The sequence below is a fragment of the Camelus ferus genome, chromosome 6, assembly GCF_009834535.1.
Source record: "Camelus ferus isolate YT-003-E chromosome 6, BCGSAC_Cfer_1.0, whole genome shotgun sequence".
NCBI classification, from domain to species: Eukaryota; Metazoa; Chordata; class Mammalia; order Artiodactyla; family Camelidae; genus Camelus; species Camelus ferus.
The window spans coordinates 59254910-59274680 of record NC_045701.1 but is presented as its reverse complement, the minus strand read 5'-3'; positions in this window follow the sequence as shown (position 1 = coordinate 59274680).

Here is a 19771-nt window from a genome sequence, read left to right as displayed (position 1 = left end):
AAATGAACCCACAAACTTTTGGTGAACTAATCTTCGACAAAAGAGGCAAGAATATACAATGGAATAAAGACCGTCTCTTCAGCAAATGGTGTTGGGAAAACTGGACAGCAGCATGTAAATCAGTGAAGCTAGAACACTCCCTTACACCATACACAAAAATCAACTCAAAATGGATCAAAGACTTAAACATAAGACAAGATACAGTAAACCTCCTTGAAGAAAATATAGGCAAAACATTATCTGACATACATCTCAAAAAGGTTCTCCTAGCTTGGGCAGTCTACCCAAGCAATAGAAATAAAAGCTAGAATAAATAAATGGGATCTAATTAAACTTACAAGCTTCTGCACAGCAAGGGAAACCATAAGTAAAACAAAACAACAACCTACTGAATGGGAGAAAATTTTTGCAAATGATGAAACCGACAAAGGCTTGATCTCCAGAATATATAAGCAGTTCATACAACATAATAAGAAAAAAACAAACAACCCAATCCAAAAATGGGCAGAAGACCTAAACAAGCTATTCTCTGAAGAAGAAATACAAATGATCATTAGGCACATGAAAAAATGCTCAATATCACTGATTATCAGAGAAATGCAAATCAAAACTACGATGAAGTATCATCTCACACCAGTCAGAATGGCCATCATTCAAAAGTCCACAAATGACAAATGCTGGAGAGGCTGTGGAGAAAAGGGAACCCTCCTACACTGCTGGTGGGAATGCAGTCTGGTGTAGCCACTGTGGAAAACAGTATGGAGATTCCTCAAAAGACTAGGAACAGACTTACCATATGACCCAGGAATCCTGCTCCTGGGCATATATCCAGAAGGAACCCTACTTCAAAAAGACACCTGCACCCCAGTGTTCATAGCAGCACTATTTACAATAGCCAAGACATGGAAACAGCCTAAATGTCCATCAACAGATGACTGGATAAAGAAGAGGTGGTATATTTATACAATGGAATATTATTCAGCCATAAAAATGACAACATAATGCTATTTGCAGCAACATGGATGTCCCTAGAGAATGTCATTCTAAGTGAAGTAAGCCAGAAAGAGAGAGAAAAATACCATATGAGATTGCTTATATGTGGAATCGAAAAAAAAAAAAAGAACATAAATACAAAACAGAAACAGACTCATAGACATAGAATACAAACTTGTGGTTGCCAAGGCAGTGGGGGGTGGGAAGGGACGGACTGGGAGTTCAAAATTTGTAGATACTGACAGGCATATGCAGAATAGATAAAGAAAATTATACTGTATAGCACAAGGAAATATATACAAGATCTTGTGGTAGCTCACAGTGAAAAAAATGTGACAATGAATATATGTATGTTCATGTATAACTGAAAAATTGTGGTCAACACTGGAATTTGACACAACACTGTAAAATGACTGTAACTCAATAAAAATGTTAAAAAATAATGAAATAAAATTACCTTTTTAAAACTTTGTTCCATTCTATTATGAATATAGGGAAATTAAACTTACAGGTTATCATTGCTAGACTCTACTCAGTGATTATAAACCAATGACTAATCAAATCTTTAAGCAGTCCACAAAAACCAAGAATTTACTAAAAGGAGAACAGGAATGAAATAAAATTAAAACACAAGTTTAAAGTAATCCTTCAAATTCACTTTAAAGAGTTAGATTTTTAATCACTTTAAGAAAGCTACTGGAAAAGAATGGATTCTAGAGAACTAATGGTAGACAGCAGCTTCTTTTAAGTATATTAATTCACCAACTTATTGTTCAACAGATAAAATATGAAGGCCTATTATGTAGATCACTATACTAAATGCTAGGAATATAGTGGTGAACCTAGAAGACATGATCCCTGCCCTCATGGAGTTTCAGCCTCCAGGGACGGTTTATGTGGCAAACTAAGAAACATGCAATGGAACCTCACAAATTGAATGCAGTTTTAAAGAGTGTTTTATTACTTATTTTTGGAGGAAAAATCTTAAAACAGTGTCAAAATGTGAAATAAGTTCAATTAAGGCCATCACTTAGCTTTTCTGAAAAACAAGAAGAGAAACAACTTACTGTTCTATCTACACCATACTTGAACCAACAAGAACTAGCACAAAAGCAGCATGGAGCATGTCCTGCAGGAAAATGTTATCTGTGCTTCATTGTATGCCTGCTGTAGACTCACTGAATCATCTTGGGCAGCTAAGTCAACAACAGGGCTTACACTTTCTCCCTCATAAAATGGGATAAGCTATGAAGCCTTTCAATATATGTGAGATCATATAGGAGTGCTCAGACAAGCCACCTACTCTGAACTATTGTACATTAGTTTATCATTGATGATCAATAGAAAAGATAAGAAAACGATATCCTGATATAAAGTCAAGTTCAGTGTGTTATTTAGCTTCAGGTGCTCTTCATAAGAGACTGGGACTTTTATCTCTCAGAATACCAGAAATAAAAGTTTTCTATCTGCCTATTGTATTTGGTGGTGATAGGGAGCACAGGTGTGGGCCCACTTTCCCCAACAATGAAATCGCATCTCTATCATCACACACGCACAGACATGCAGGCAGCCATATTTCATAGACATGTATTAGAGAGAGTCAAAGGCAAAGAATTAACACCTGCATAAAGGATGCAAACCAGGCCATCACATTAGAGAGTATAAATTGATAAAATGAAAATGTAGTAAATGACATCCTAATGGTCCTCATTCTGGCTTCCTAATTCTCTGTGCACAAGATGCTTTTATGCACCACTGAAGTAGAGCCATCACAACTTTCAACTAGCCCCAGTTAGTCTAATTAGAGCCTAATGCTCTCCAAATATGTCTGGCATAAAAGCCTGCATAACCTGCCTTTCCTTCATTTTGATGGGTTAGATTGAGCACTTTTAAAAATCTGAACTATAGTGTAACCTTGTAGTACACACAAAATATACATTCTTAAGGAAAATGTGCATTTAAACTGCCTGGTATGTTGGTATGGTAACCTATCTCTGTACACAGAGAATTTGTGAAACTAGAGGATTTTGAGAATTCATGAGAAAATATGATAAACTGCTGCAAAAACACTAAGTAAAAGGTATTATTACTTTCCATGTCTGTAAAAGGTATTATTACTTTCCATGTCTTAATATTTTTCATTCTTGTGGACATGTAGTTTTGTCTTACTAAGATATGGAAAAAGTCAGTCAGATAGTGGTTTCATCATATTATGCTTATTATCAGTATAAGAATAATAACAGTTAATAAGCACTAATTGCCTTACATGTGTTAACTCAATCCTATAACAACTCTAATCAGAAGATACTATTATTATCACTATTTTAGAGATGAGGAAACCAAAGCATAGAGAGGGAGTAAGTTATCTCAGGCCACACAACATGTAAATGGTAGACCTGGGATTTAAACCCAGGCAATCAGTCTGTCTCCAGGTCAGATTTTTTTTTAACTACTATACCAGACTACCTATATGGATGTAGAAAATGCAAGTCAAGGCTTATTGTATCAGTAAGGATTCTTAGACTGTATCTTAAGTCACAGAATGTCCGTGAGGGTCAGAGAGCCAAGTGTGGGGCCATCCAGTCAGTAAAGGCATTGAATAGCATGCCACAGACCTGGCTCCTTAAAGCCACCTTGTTCTCCCTCTGGGCAGAACATCACACTTGAACGACCGACATCAGTCAAGCTGAATTCTGGATGCTGGATGCTGCTGCTAGAATCTACTATCCCCCAGACACTGGATATAGCCACCACCTCACCAGAATTGATTCTGCCAAGCCCCTACTTTGCGTCCCTAGCCTGCATCCAAATCCAGCCTCTGTGGCTGATAATGACCACAGAGAGTATGTCCTGCAACATTAGAGGCAACACGTTTGTTCCAGGTGAAACAATCATGTAAACCTTTGAGAAAAAAAGCAATTTTTGATGGTTGATTATGTGTCACCACTGAGAGGAATTTAAAGTCACCAAGAACATCTCTATTAGGCACAATCAAGCTGTAGAGATAATGGAAAAATATGAGTGTTTCTTCAAGGTTGTATTTTCCATTCAGATTAGCAAAAAGTATCTCTGAAACTCCTCAGAGGAAGTGAGTAATCATAGACAATATCTACTGAGTCTACATCTTTCTTTGCACTGTGTTTCCCCTCATATGACGCTAATGAAGAAAAAAATAGTTTGTTGTCTGAGTGTAAAGACTAAATAATGATAAATTGGTTGCCTGAAGTGCATTAAAAAAGAAACAAATGGATGTGTGGCATTAACAGAGTTAATTATAGATGCAGATTAAAAGGCAAGATTAAGTAGTGGAAGAAAAGCAGAGAGTCACCTTCGGCCCAGACCCGCCAAGCAGCGGCGGTCAGTCACCTAGCAACAAGTTTCCTATCCCCGCTGTGCTCTTTAATTCAGCAAATCTGCTCAGGATGGCAGGCTGTTCTCCTGACAAAACGCATTATGTAGGAGACGGAGGGATACAAAAATCCACTGTACACAGCACTCTGCTCCCTATTGACCACTGATCCTTTCTCTCAATCCACAAAAGAGGCTCACATAATGCCCTGAAAGGAGAAGAGTCTCCACAGAGAAAACATTTGCTTGTAATTGAGATTGACTACATAATGAAAATGATGTTCTTTTTAAAATTCTGCTTGTTGAGGCCACACTTTTTGTCTCCTGGCACTCAAAACACATCCCTGCTGGGAAAAGGGGCAAACATTGTAAAAACTCAAAACTGTGATTTTTTTTTTTCTTTGCATTGAAAACACCCATTCTATAACAAAATGGCCAGGTCTCTCTCCTTAGAACTTAAACAAGTGATAAGAAGGTAAACAGGAAAACTTCTATTCAGAGTTTCTGTCACAAATGCTCCCTTTGCTGAAGGCACAGAGGTGACGCAGGCTTATTCATTTGCACAACTAGACAAAAATGGTAGAGAGAATTTTGATTTCTTGATTGTGCCCTCTGTGAAGAGACCATAAATTGCTGGTCAAAACTCAGTCATCATTTCAAATATGTGGGTTGAAACACCCGTTAAAATCTTAACCTGGCTCAGAGGAAGGGGCAGAGACAAGAAGAGAGCAGAATAGCTCATTTCCTTAATCTAGAGGACACCATTAAAGTGACCTGTGTATGGCTTAAGTTGATTTCCTATAAAAAGATTATGTTAGGATCTTTGTGAAAACTGATCCAGCATAGACACAACTGTTTTAAAACTATATCATTAAACCCATGAATTTTGAAATAATACTGAAATTATTTTAAATAGATAAGCAAGCATTAATAATACGTTTCTGGGTTCAAAGATTTTATTCTACAAAACAAATGACTTTCACAAAAAAATAAATTATTTCTGGCACAACAAACTATTCTTAATGGAACAAACATTTACAAGGCACTTACTTGTACAAGGCTCTGTTCTAAATGCTGGGGAATCCAAAGATGAAACATACAGAATCCTGGCACTCAACAGAAACTGAGGAATACCACACAATTACAGCATGGTGTGAAGGGCACTGGGATAGAGTTTGGCACATGGTATAAGGGAACGCCTAAAATGACATATGGCCCAGAATGTAGGGGAAGTGAAATGTAGGGGAATGTGTGGTTAGAGATTGTTCAAGAGAAAGAGAAGTTCTTGGCAGAGGGAACATCATACGAAGATTCTAAAAAGAAAAAGAGCATGGCACTTTGAGTGACAAGAGAGACCTTCAATACGGAGGTGGTGAGGCTGTCGAGGACAAGATCACATAGCCTTGTGAACCAGGCTAAGGACTTTTCTTGAAGGGAGTGAGGAAATACTGATGGATCTAACTCAGGGATGATTAGATCTGCAGTGGCATTCCCAGGTAATTTTTTTTTGAGGTATAGTTGATTTACAATATTGTGTTAGTTTCAGGTGTACAGCAAAGTGATTCAGAGGTGTGTGTGTGTGTGTGTGTGTGTATGTATTCTTTTTAAAATTCTTTTCCATTATAGGTTATTATGCAGGTGATTTTTATTTCCTCTTTTTGAGGAAAGCTCTCAGGTAATAAAGGAATGCAAATTTCCCATTATAACTTACCTTTTAAGTTAAATGATGGAGTTCAGATTTTGCTGACAACTCTGACGGGAAAAAGATTGTTGGTTTTATTGAGTGGTTGAAGGAGGAAAAATAATATTTCATTTTTCAGGGAATAGTGAGGTAGTGAGTCCTTGATGTTACTAAGGCTGCACCAGATTGGCATAGACTGAAACAAAGCAAAAAATACTTGACATTTGTGCATCATTATTATGCTGATTAATACAAGTGCATCAGTGACTAAATTAGAGTAACAAAATAGATTATTTTCTGACTTTCTTGCCTTGAAAGTGAAAGCTGTCATGCCTTATGATAAGGGAAAAAAAACTGGTACTTTTTTACTGTCTTAGTAAATGGACTGAATAGATGGGTTGTGTGCACTCTGCATCTGGGCTGAAAAATGTAAGGTTATATAAAACACAAACATCCCAAAAGACCAGCTTATGATTTACACTGAGATGTGATTAATGGTCTAGTAGTTGTCACAGGAAGGCTGTACTGTATCGTCTGTAGTTACGAGAGTCTGCCTGCCCTCTCTGCCCCCACCGCTATTCTCTCTTCCCACACTCTCAGGATACAGTTTTGTCCAGATGAGTCACGAGAAGGAAAGTCTGGTATCCACAGCGGAACCAGTTCAAGATGAACCAGTTTTAAATGATGATTTCATATCTCTGCTAGGTGGCACTTCCCATATTTCTGACGGCACCCAGTACAAGGCCCGGCGTGAAGCAGTCCAGGCACAGCATTTCTAGCTTGGATGGTTAACTGATTTTTTAAAGGCACATCAGAGCTCGAGAGGTAAGAAGATTATGAAGGGTGACAAAACTGCAGTACTCAGTGCTGTAAGGACAGGAGTCACATTAACAACAGACCCCCAGCCCTTTCATAAGCAAAGTTGTAACCTTTCGTTGAGAGGATTTTTGGTTTATTCTGTGGTGTAACTGGACCAGACTTTTTAATAGACTCTTCCACCATTATACTTCAGCAGAGAAGCTTCTGTGATTAAACAGTTTCCTCATTGGTATTATATTCCATTGTTTCAATAGGTGTAAGTGGTTTTGAGTATCTATTCACTCATTAAAACCAGGACTAGTTTCTTGAACAGGGAGAGTTAGTTTTTACCCTTTGTTGCAGTGGCTAAACTAATGTTTATGGGCTTAGCAAACTTCAGCATTCCCTTCTTTTACCTAAAGCATATCCTTGCAAAAATTTCATAGTGGGTATTTCCAGGTCCACTCCGTAGTAGCTTTCTTGTACTAGGCAAAATCCATTGGGAAAACCATGCCTATCAGTGCTATAAAAGGTGAATAAAACTCTCAAATGAAAATGGGTTATATCAAGTCCACACAATGAGCCAAGGAGGATTTATGAAACAGAACTATGTCAGGGAACATGGGAATGTAAGACTTAGGAAGTCTTACTCTAATAGTGTCTTTCAGAGAGTATGCTTAATAACTTTGCAAATATTGCCTTCTCACATTTATGTCTAATCAGTTAAACCACATTATCCACCCTCTTAGCTTTCTCATAGAAGATTATCTGACATTTAGCATTCACCAGTTTTTCTGAAAAGGTTAATAGTTCACCAGCCAAAGTTAGAACTAAACAGAATTGATCATTCCTAAAACTCTTGGTTGAAATGTGAGGGCTTTGTGTTGACAGCCTAGGGGTTGTAATGAGTCTCTAGTACATTCTTAAGGCTTGTTTCTTTTGCCCTGTGAATGGAGAGAGTAAAATTATAGTCTCTAGGTGTTTTCCACGGTTCTTTCACATGTAGGCTTCCCGACACCAATTAAAGAGATTATGTCATCAAGTGAAAGGAAAGCTATAACTTGTATGTTAAAGCTGTGATTACTTGAGACAAGGTCACAGGACCCAATAGCATAGCAGCTGACCTTCAAAAAATTAACTTTGAGCTCAATTCCTAATTAACCTTTTTCAATACAAGAAAGTATAATTTCAGGCCATTGGCCTCCCAAAATATTCACTTTTTCTTGTACTATAAATGTGTTACCAAAATTAATTAGTAGTTGTCAAAAGATTTTTTTTCCCTTAATGATTTTATCTTTGAGGATGAATTTTTTATTTCTACTCTAAATATTCTGTTTTCTCAGTGAACAAAACTGCATGAAACATACTCAAACCTACAAGAAATGATGTGTTAAAATAAGTTCATCTTGATGCATAAAAATGTCAAATAAGCATTACACTTTGCCACTGAATAATTAACAATGTGAGATTATCATGTGTCATTATCATGACATCAATCATGTGGACATACAGAAATATATGTAAATTTTAAAAGATTATGTTGGAATCCAAAATTTTTATCACTTTGAATGTTCTTTGTAATTCTTAATACTTTGCTCTGCTATATAATGTGTATTTTATTGCAGAAATTGCTCTCTGATAAAAGTGTTCCAATTATATTAGCTCTTATTTAGTCAGACCTGAAATTAATAGCTGCTGGACTCCACATTTCTTATTATCTCTAATACCCACTGGCTGAACAAAAGAGAAAGTAACTTTTAAAGTAGCGCTGTATAATGGTTGAAGGGCTTGGTCCTGAGATTCATGGTTTGCCTCTGGAGATTATAAGGGTTCTCTGAATAAATGATTTTCACATTATTTAGTAATTACTCTCTTATGCCCTCCATATTAAAGCAACACGTCAAATTTAAAATCAGAATTAGCATTTTTATGCCATAGATTTAGAAAATACTTTAAATGTGAATTGAATGTAAGTTCTACTAGCTCACTCCTTTGACTGCTTTAAATCCAAACTGTAGATAAGACAGGCCAAAATGTTGTTTCATTAATAAACTATTCAGAAACTAACCTACCAATATCTGTATTTTGCTGTTTTGCATTTCCTCCGGTTTTCAATAGCAGCAGTTTTTATTCTGTTAGTATTGGACAATGCTGCACAAAGTCTTGCAATACTTTAATGGGAAGAATTTATAATGATTACCCTTCTGGGTTAAAACACCCCAATATTTGGGTCTGAAGTGTATCATTGTAGAAATAGAGCAACAGACTTTTTAAAGGAACCCCACAAAATGCCCTGAAATTCACTGGCAAATCTGAATTTTTCATATACTCTTTGCCTCATGAACAGTGTACAGAGGAGTATACTGCTGTTTTGTTTATCAGTTGTATTTCTCTTGGAGCATTTCATACATAGCAGGATTGAAAAGAGGAGCAAGGAACGGTAATGAGACACAATTAATGTCTTGCATAGGTTTCACTCAAATCAGAAAAATTACACCAAGGACATGGGGGTGAGCACAATAGAAAACAGTTGGAGCACAGCTGGAAAAGTTGCCATGATATGTAAGTATGCAATTGACATTGATCCTTATGCTTTTAGAATGAAACAGGGAAAAGGAATCTTCCAGTTCTCAACTTAATCTATAAAATAAAGAAATACATAATGTTGGAAAAGCACACAAAAAGTGCATACTTTTAAAGCAAATTTTATGTAGGTTTAACATTGTTCCAAAAATAAAAACAAAAAAACCTTGGATAGGACAATTCAGGGTCCTTGTAAAACCTGTGTGTAGGGCAGAGGGGGTTTATGCATATACTTGTTAGTGGGGGAATTAGGCATAGAAGGAGTTTAATATGGCTATGGAATGGAATTTTCAACTTCAGGGAAAGGCAGAAGGACTTCCGAAATCACCATCAACATACTTATTCCACTCCTGGTGGATTCTTTTGTACTGCTTGATTCCTTTGAATTCATTTAAAAAGAAACAGTGTTATGACAGGATCTGAGATATGCTAAATTAGCCCCCTTCTTCACTTGGTGACTAGTGTGACTTACAGCAGGTAGACAGCTCATGCTCACTATTAACATTTACTTTTTTTGGTCAGCTGAGATACATATCAGTTCACAAAAGGTATTATGTAATTCTAGAAGGGTCAGTTATTAATACATATTATTAAATCTTGCAGCTAAATGTGTTAAAATATTTGTAATATAAATTAGATAGTTATTGGATTTTTGTCCTCAACTAGAATTGTCTCCTTAATACACAAAGGAGATGAAATGCAAGGATTCCTGAGTTCTTTTCCCAGCTCTCATTTAACGTTCTTCCACTCTCCAAAATGCCCTGGAATTGGGAGGAAGATATTACTCTTAAGTTCCCAAAGAGAACTCTTTGTTTAGAATATCCAGAGACAGCCACCACCATCAGTAACTATGCATGCCAGCTGTCGAATGCCACTCCCCATAAACATACACATTTCCACCTTTTCCCATAACCATTCTACTTTCTTGATTCCTATAACAGCTGCTCACCTATTCACTAACACAACTTAGAAGTTTCACTGAATTATTCTCCATCTCATTTAATTCACAAACATTTGATGAACACCTCCTATTCCAGTCCCTATTCAATCTCTAGCTAGCTTTATGCCTTTGAGCAAAGCCCTTAACCATTCTGACCTCAATCTTTTCATCCTTAAAATAAAATGATTTAAAGTCCCTAGTGATTCTATGTGAACTTTGTTTTTGAAATCTTTTTCTGAAAAATGACAAAGCACATGTAAATTGATATTAACATGTATATTCTCAATGTGCATTTTCTTTAATCAGTTCACTTATTGTATTCCTATGGCAGATCTCGTAGCACAAAATTAAACTTCAGATACAATATCTTCAAGATCCTAAGTTATAAGTGATGGGAAGTAGGTGGTATCCCTTAGTTCCTATCATTTATATTACTTAGTTAAAACATACTCTAGGTATCAGAATTCCAAGACAATAAAGGGAGTTAGATAATCCAATGAAATTCAGATAATGAGACTTGGATACTTATACAAAGGTATGCAAAAAATCTACATACATATGCAAATACAAATGCATTAAACGTGCAAATGAGAATTGTATGGGTATAACATATATGATTGCGTTTTTAAGTAAAAATTGTTGGAAATGTTTGGATAGAAATCTCTTTTAATTATTACTGATGCTTGCCAAGAATACGTGAAAGCAGCTGAAGAAAGTATGTGACAAAGGAGTTTGGGGACTGCAAGGTTTACAGACCCTTTAAATCATAGTACTGTGAAGTAAGACCCTACGAAAGAGAAGAAGGCTCTGGTGAGGAGTGGGGCTTCTTCAGTTTACCTCCCTGTGGAACAGCTCAGGATGCAGCCAGGAGTGTAAGGTAATTCCCGCAGTTCCTGTAGGCTAGCCTCCCGGAGCGCCAGGCTAGGAGGACTTGGGAAACCAGGGCTCAACAGAGAACACTTAATGAAGACATTCCTGGACCTAGACAGAGCTGTACTGCCTTACAGAGATTTCCTTACAGACAAAACAAACGCAAAGAAGTCGGAAGCCGGAATTTTCTCTCCCACTAAGTAGCACAGTGAGGAAAAGAGAGAACTGGAATTTTTTAAAAAACGTCTTTGCAATTGTGTTGTAAGGCTAAGAAGAAAAAAGTAAAAAACAAGCCAGTAATGCGTTGTAGTCAGCATTTAGATGACAGTGGACTCGTCTTTATATTGAATATTATTGTTGCTGGTATTTTAATGAAACCTTGAATACTAAATGTATTTGAACTGATTTTTTTTTCAGCCTCTAGTTTTCAAACATCACAGGAATAGATTTGGGAACAGGGTTTACTCCGCCACCTGCTGGTCATTTAAAAATACTGCTGCTCTAGGGAGCTCGCCACAGGAACAGGGAGCCTCAGCCCTGGTTTGTGAAAATGCTATGTTGTACAGGAGAAGAATTCACCTGGCCTGGGTGGTGATGGGAATACCATTGGATCTGGTATCAGAAAGCCTGGGGCAGGAGTTGCAGTTTTATCATTTCTTCCATGACTTGCTGCCTAAGGCTCTCTCCTTAACCGGAGCATCTCTCCTCTCTTTCCAGACGGCTCTACCCAAGCCCTCAATTTCCTCCTCCCTAGGATAGCTGTTGAGACCTGCCTTGCATACCTCAAATGGGAATATGCTTTTAAAACCGTAAGGCATTCTATAAACAAATATATTGGTCAGAATTAGGGGTTGAATTAACATCATGTCGCCTGCAATCTGTACTTCCTGTGGGCATTGCACAGATCTTTCAAAGTCCGAAATCTAACTGGAGTCCCCTTAAAGAGTCATCTTAAGAAAAATGGAAAAATATAAATGCATATGCATATTTGCATGTATACTGAACCAGTTTCAAACTTCAGCAGCTCCCTGACCTGTATTTTCCTTCCATATTCCAAAAATACCTATTCCAATTAAAATGCTGAAAGGTTCCAAAATGTGTGCTTTGAACAGAGAAAGTACCAGTAATCATAAAAAAACAAAATTATCTTCACAATCTTTTCTACTTATGCTGAATTGTATTCAAAGTTAGCTTTAATGGAGCTTGGAGTGGGGGGGACAGAAACACACAAAACATAAAGGCCAAAATTGAATTGATTAAAATTGCCACATTGAACTCTTTTTTTTCTAACAATTTCTTGATTTCCTAGCTATGGACTATTACTCCATTTTTAAAAACCCCAATAAAATTTCCACATTTATCCTTGTGAGGGATTCTTGTTGAGATTTAATATAAATTTGCAGGTATTCACAAAAGGCAGGTCAGGCAAAATCACATCCTCCCCAATTGCTTTATTTCTTCACATAAATATCCCTTAAAATAGGCTTTTTCATGCTCCTGAGCAGCCCTGCAATCACTCTCACAAAACAAACATAGAATTCTGAACCTAAGCAAGCCACTAAGTCTGCTTGGGGGAGACAATGTCTTCCTTGTCACTTGATTTTGCCTTTTTTTTTTAGAAGAGGAAACTTTTTTCCCCCCTCCTATTTGCAGACCACCCATGAACCTTTTTATTTTTCTCTTTTAATCTGAGAAAGGGGAGAAAAGGAGACTTGTTGCCTTTAGCAGCTCTTGGGCTTTTCTCCCAATAGGGTAAGTTAATTATTTTAACCTACTGATGAGGGGTGGCCAGGGCAGTCGGTGTGGGCGGGAGGGGGAACAGGTGTTTCAAACACCTGCATTTCTAGGCTTAATTGCTCTGAAATCTTGTAGGCTCTCAACTGCATTCTCCTTTCTTTACAGAGGCTCAGGGGAAGGTTTCATTTGTGGAGATCTTAACTAATTGTAGCATAAAAATGCAACCACTTTTGGCTGAACAAATTATTTTCTTTAAAATGAACTCCAGGTAAATTTAATTAGAAAAAAGGTGATTGACAGGTATTACTCTGAATGCAAGGATTAAAAGTCCTACTGTTGTTAAAAGAAAAGAGCAGAGTCAGTTGTCAGCCATGTTCTAGTTGTTTCCTTCTCACACTGATGAGTTCAGGTAAAGAAAACCCAGATCAATGACTCTGAAATTTCAGGTTGTGGGACAAATCTACCACAAAACCAAAATGTAATTTTTTTTCAGTAGAGTGCATGGAAAAATACACTTTTAAAAGATGTTGAGATAACCTTTATACCAAAATGAGCGAATGTGGTGTTGTATTTTCAGCTTAAATGTTTCCATAAACATAGCTATAATAATTGAGTGCTTACTTGTGCCACTCGCCTTTTATATATTGTCTCATTTAATCCTCACACTAGCCCTGTGAGATATTTCCTATTGAGAGCCTCATTTTACAAGATGCAGAAGCTGAGGCATAAGGAGACTAGTTAACTTATCCAAGGCTAGTAGGGATTCCTACTCAGGCAGTCCCGAGTAGTGAGAACAGCCCTAGGTCGCACATAGTATTACTTAATAAGTGGTGTGGGAAGATTCTAGACGAAGTCTGTGACTCCAGGATATATCAGCCCTGAAGCCAGGGAATCTTGATTGCAATTCTGACTTGGAAAACCAATTATTTTGGGAATAATCCCTCTGCTCAATGAATAAGTAACCTGTGGTCCAGAGAAATTAAGGGAGATTTGGTCACACTTCCACAGTGGAGTCAGAGTCAGGTGCGAGATTATAATCCAGAAATCCTGCTTCATAGCCAGTGCCTTTTTACTCCCAGTAACCAGTTTTTCTTCCTTAGGTGAGGATAATTAGACCAGTCAATTAGACCAACAATTTAATGACCTTGCCATGTGACTGACTTCTTGCCTATTGGTGAAAAGGGCCCTGGAATGGAAATACAATGTGTTACTGACTTAATGGTTCTCATCAGGCAGCAGTGAACACATGCTCACTTGAAAATCAGAACACCAGTGTCAACACTGGCTGACTCTGTCAAGTAAACATTCTGGCCTCTGACAAGGGAGCTTCAGTTCTTGCTTCCCCTTTCCTTCCTGCCTGCCCATTTTCACCTGCATTTTCAGGGTGTGGGTATCAAAATGGGAAAGGGGGAATTCCCCACTGGAAAGTGCCTGAAACTTCCAGTTGCTTCTTGACGGATCCCAGCCACAGCCTTCCATTAAGGCTGGCTGTACCACCATCTCCCTCCTTGCAGCCTGTTCCCAGTCTCTTTTATGATGATAAACTCACCTTGGAATGGAGATCAATAGGAAATTTTAGAATTACGAAAAGGGAGGGGTGCACAGCTGCAGCATGAGTAATGTGGCCAAGATTCCTTTGGGACACATTCGGTCTTAAGGCAAAAGGTTATAGTACAGATTAAATGGGAAATTTCAGAGAAAGCCCCGTGTTGCAAGAAGAGGAAACTCATGTGATTGGTTGTGGTGAAAGGTGGGTATGTGGAAGGTTGGTGACTCACAAAATTTGAGCATAGAAAGAGCTCATCCTAACAGCTCCTGGGTTAGTCTTGGAAGGTCCATCCAGGTGTTTTGAGTTTCTTAGATCTATACGCCTTATCACAATATAGAATTACCATCTTTTTACCTTTTCCCACACTTGTTTTATATATAGTACTGAGAACTGGATAGTAGTGCTTCTCAAACTTCAGATGTACATACAAGCCATATGGCGATGTTGTTGAAGATTCTGAGGTAGGGCGGTTCAGGTGGGCCTGAGAATCTGCATTTCTAATCAAGTCTTAGGTGATGTTGATGCTGCTGGTCTGTTGATCCCACTTTGAGTAGCAAGGTGATAGAGTAAATTCAGCTGGTTTAAGAAGGCAGTTCGGTTCCATTTTTAATAAATAAATTTACAGTCTTAGGGAAGGACCTAAAAAAATAGTAGTTACACTTTTGTATGCCAATGAGTTCTGCTAACATTGTGGGGCTTGGCTTGTATTTTTCAGATATTTGAACTAGTTGAGAGATCGTGAACTGTAAAATTGGTAAGTCTAACTCAAAAGCTTAGGGAGTTCTTGCTGATTTTGATGTGTAAGTGGTGCATTTGAAGTGTTTGAGAGAATCAGATATGCTGAATTTATAACCATAGTTTGAAACATCTAAGGGAATTTGAATAGCTTTTAAGTGGCATAAAACTTTAGGGGAATTTGGTCTTTTAAATTTAATTAAAGATTAATCAAAGAATAAGACAGAGAAAGAAACACTCTTAAATAATTCATAGATAAAACAAAAAATTATAATGAAAATGGGAAAATATTGAGAATTGAATGACAACCAAATGCTTTATATCAAAACTTGTGGGATAAAGCTAAATTGATAGTTACAGAAAAATTCATAGTTTTTAATACGTATGTTAGAAAGGAGAAAGGGCTGAACATTTGAAATTAGAAAAAGAATAACAGGATAAATTGAGAAAGAAGAGGAAGAAAATAATAAATATGAAAGTATAAATAAGTGAAAAAACAGATATAAAACAAAGAGAATTAACAAAGTTCCAAGTAGACTATTTGAAAAGACATAAATTACAAATTTCAATAAAGACTGATCAAGTAAAAGAGGATACACATAAACAGAATCAGGACTGAAAAGGAACCACAACCACAGGTGCTCAAGAGTTGTTGTTTTTTAATAGTGAGGATATTATAAGCTGTTGCAAATACATTTGAAAACTTGGAAGAAATGGGCAAATGCCTTAAAAAGGATATAAATCATAAAACTGACTCAAGAAAAAATAGAAAACATGAATGGTTCTATAAGCATTAAAGAAGTTGAATTTAGCTGTTAAAAAATTCCACAGAGCTTAAACACCAGACTCCTTCACATTTAACAGTTTGCCAAACATGAAAGGAGTTATAGAAAAAAACAAGAGAGAACACCTCCAAACACACGTCTAAATGGAAATTCCGGGTAGATTAGAGACTTCAGTGTGAAAGGCAAAACTTACTATAAAGCCTTTAGAAGATGAACATCTTTATGGTATGAGGAACTATTTTTTAAATAAGGCACTAACTGCACAAACTGTGGAGGAAAAGACAGGTGGGAAAAAAATGTCAAAATACTGTAAGGAGAAAATTTGAGATAACATTTCACACTTTTCAAGTTGGCAAAAATTTTGAAGTATGACCCAAATCAAGTGTTTGCAAGAATGTAAAGGAGCAGAAACTCTTACACACTGCTGGCAGGAGTGCAGATTGTTACAACCACTTAGGAAAACAATTTGGCCTTATCTAAAAAAAATTGAAGACGTGCATGCTATATGACCCAGCCACTAACTATATGCACAAAGGAAAATGGTACATATGCACCAGGAAACAGGTACAAGAATATTCATAGCAGCAAATATGGTAACCATAATGGTAAAAAAAAAAAAAAAAAAAAAAAACTGGAAATAACCCAAATGTTCATCCACATTAGAATAGATAAATGAATTGTGATACTAGTCATTACAACAGAATATTATACAATACTGAAAATGAATGAACTAAAACGACACATGACATAGATGAATATCAGGAATGCAGTGTCACAGAGGAATATAAAAGCAACAGGAAACTTTAAACTCATTCCTGTGCCTGGCACTCATCATAGCGTTCCATCATCCATCTTCCATTAGGCCCATTTAATCTGTCCAGTCTCATGTCCTTCCGCAAAGCACATTCAGTCATTCAATCTGCTAGGCACTGCCTTCTTCATAGTCCCTCAAGTTATACCATGATCCATCCTCCTGCCTTGATTTCACTTCACCACTCCAGGTAAATTTAATTTAACCTGGTAAAGCTCCCAGTATATGGGCAAGCCTGTGGGAGGTGTTGCAAGGGCCCAGAGAGGAACATAAAGCAGTCTCCAGTCCTAAAGAGTAAGCTATAAAAACTGGGTAGGAAATTAGGCAAACTTTCGGCTGAGGCTGTTCTTGAGAAAGGCCTAAAGCAGCGGGTGGTGAGGTGGTTTGGGCGTGAAATTCGCAGACCTGACGTCTAGTCCTGGTGCCATCCCACACACCGGTTGTGACCTGGGCTAAGTCATTTTACCTCTCTATGCTTTAGATTCCTGAACTGTGAAGGTACAGCGGTATTACCTGCTTCCTGGGTGGTGGTGGGGGCTACAGCAGATGATGCAGGATCCAGTGCTAAGGGCGATGTCTGGCACGTAGTAGGAGGAGGGAGAAACTTATGCTTACTATGTGCGTATTAGTACTGCAGATGACGGAGATGGTGTAGGCGGGGAAAGTTGCCTCCCTTGAATAGTACCCTTTGCTGGAGCACAGAGTTGAGGCCAAGTAAGGGGAGTGGCTGGATCTGCTGTAGAGAATGAGGCTGCCTCTGAAAACTGTGTACATAATCCTGTGGGAAAGGGTATTGGGCAAGGTGACCAACAGGACTGTGCTTGCCTCTAAGAAGGCCCTGTGAAGAGAGAGTAGAAGCAGGGAAACTGATTAAAACCATTGAAAATGTTGCTTTTTGGCTATAATACAAAAATAATGATGCCATTAATTGTTGAAAATTGTAATAAGAAGTTTATATTCTGCTTCTGTGGAAACAAAAAAGTAAATAAAAATTGACATAGACATAACTCTATAGCTTAAACTGCAATTCCATTTGAAATCAAAATTTCCAAAAATGTTGTCAACAATCATTTTTATTGCCAAAATTGTAGAAACAAATATTAGAAAATGTTATCACCAAGGGAGCTGTGAGAGTGACTCAGTGCTATCAAGTGACAGTCCTGGTCAGCATTTCCCCAACTCTCTTCTCTGTTCTGGGAGGTAGGCATGGGGCTGGGGGATGTTTAAAACAAGGACTTGCCATGTTGCTTTGAATTGAAAATACTTTCTTGGTTTTATTTTTTAATTATCATGGCAAATAGTTGTCATATAACAAAAGCATGGGTAAACTGACTTGCTTCATATTTTTTGCAACATCTTCGAAAACTGTAATGTTCACCCAATCCACTTCAGTGCCCAAGGCAGACGGGAAACCCCTGGCAGAGCCTCTTGGCTTTATCAGTCAAAAAAGTAGAAAAAGGATCTTCTACCATCACATGTAACTGTACTCTGGAACTTTGAATCTCTTTATGAGCCTACCAAAAATAAGAATATAATAATTAGGAGTAAATATTATAAAATTTGCTCTCTTTGTAATTTTTCTGGTAACTAATATTGAGCTCTCTAGAGTTTAGACGCAATGGGTGGCAGATTCTGTGACTAACAGTCTTTATGCCTGAATGAAGTTGGAAGATTTCTCTCTTTCATAACTAAGAAATAAAGAGCCTTTCCTGCCCTTCTCTAAATACCTGACTTTCCCTCCCAACAATTCTCAAGATTATGAAGTCTCACTCACTGAATACACAAGTCAATAAACTTAGAAAATGGACTGAATTATTCATTATGATATAACCCACTTATAAATTAATCATAAGAGAGTAAATCTTCCCATAAGAAAGCCAGTGTTTTTCCTTCTGTGGACTACTAAAAATAGATCATTTTATTTTACTCAACTATAAATTTGTTTTGAAAATCTGAAAGACTGAATTTTGCCAAGTACAGACCTTGCCTATTTCCATTTCCTGGGTGTAACCCAGAGAATGGACAAGGAAATATTTGTAACCTACCAGCAAATGCTAGAAAATATGCCAGGAAGTCTGCCATCATTTAAGGTATCTATCTATACTGACAAAGAAAAACATCCCTTCTTAAGAATAAGTTTTGAAAAGAGTTCTTAATTTTACAATGCACTGTGATGCTAAATAAAAAATAATCAATCATCATGATTTCTTTCTTTAAAAGAAATAATGTAGAGGTATTTCAGTTTTCACCATCAAATGCCACACCTTATGAGATAATTCAAAAATCCAGTGTAATTACCTGACTTGCACAAGTGCTCCCTTAAAATGGAAATAATGGGAGTTGATCACTTTTTCTACAAGGCAGGATTCTCAACACCACTGCTGTCATGTGTATTTGAAAAGTGGAGGCTCAACAGAGCCATAGACAGTATGGCGACGGAAAGATGCCGCGCTGTGAGGAGGGCTCTGTTACTGATGACAGAAGCCCTTTTTGTTGCTCTAACTTAAAAGCACATACACGTTATAAGAATATAGAAGTGTTATAAATCGTGTGCAGTCTGTGAACAACAACGGGAAACATTTATTAAGAGTATGTTATGTGCCTGGCACTGTTCTGAGTATTTCATGTGTTAACAACTTCTCTCATTTAATCGTAACAACCTGATGAAGTTGGTACTATTATCATCATCTCCATTTTACAGATCCTCGAGAAACTGAGGCTTATGCAAGAGAAGGTCCAAGGTCCCAATTTTCTGAGACCCAAACTGCTAACTACTCTGCAGCCAGATGTCCCAGAAAGCTTGCATACAGTGACCAGTGTGATTGCCAAGTGCTGGCCTGGAGTGGACCTTTGCCCAGAGTGCCCGGACATCAGTGCTGGCAGAGTGGAAGAGCTCATTCTATCCTGCTCCTCTTTCTAGAGATGTCAGACACAGAAAGGT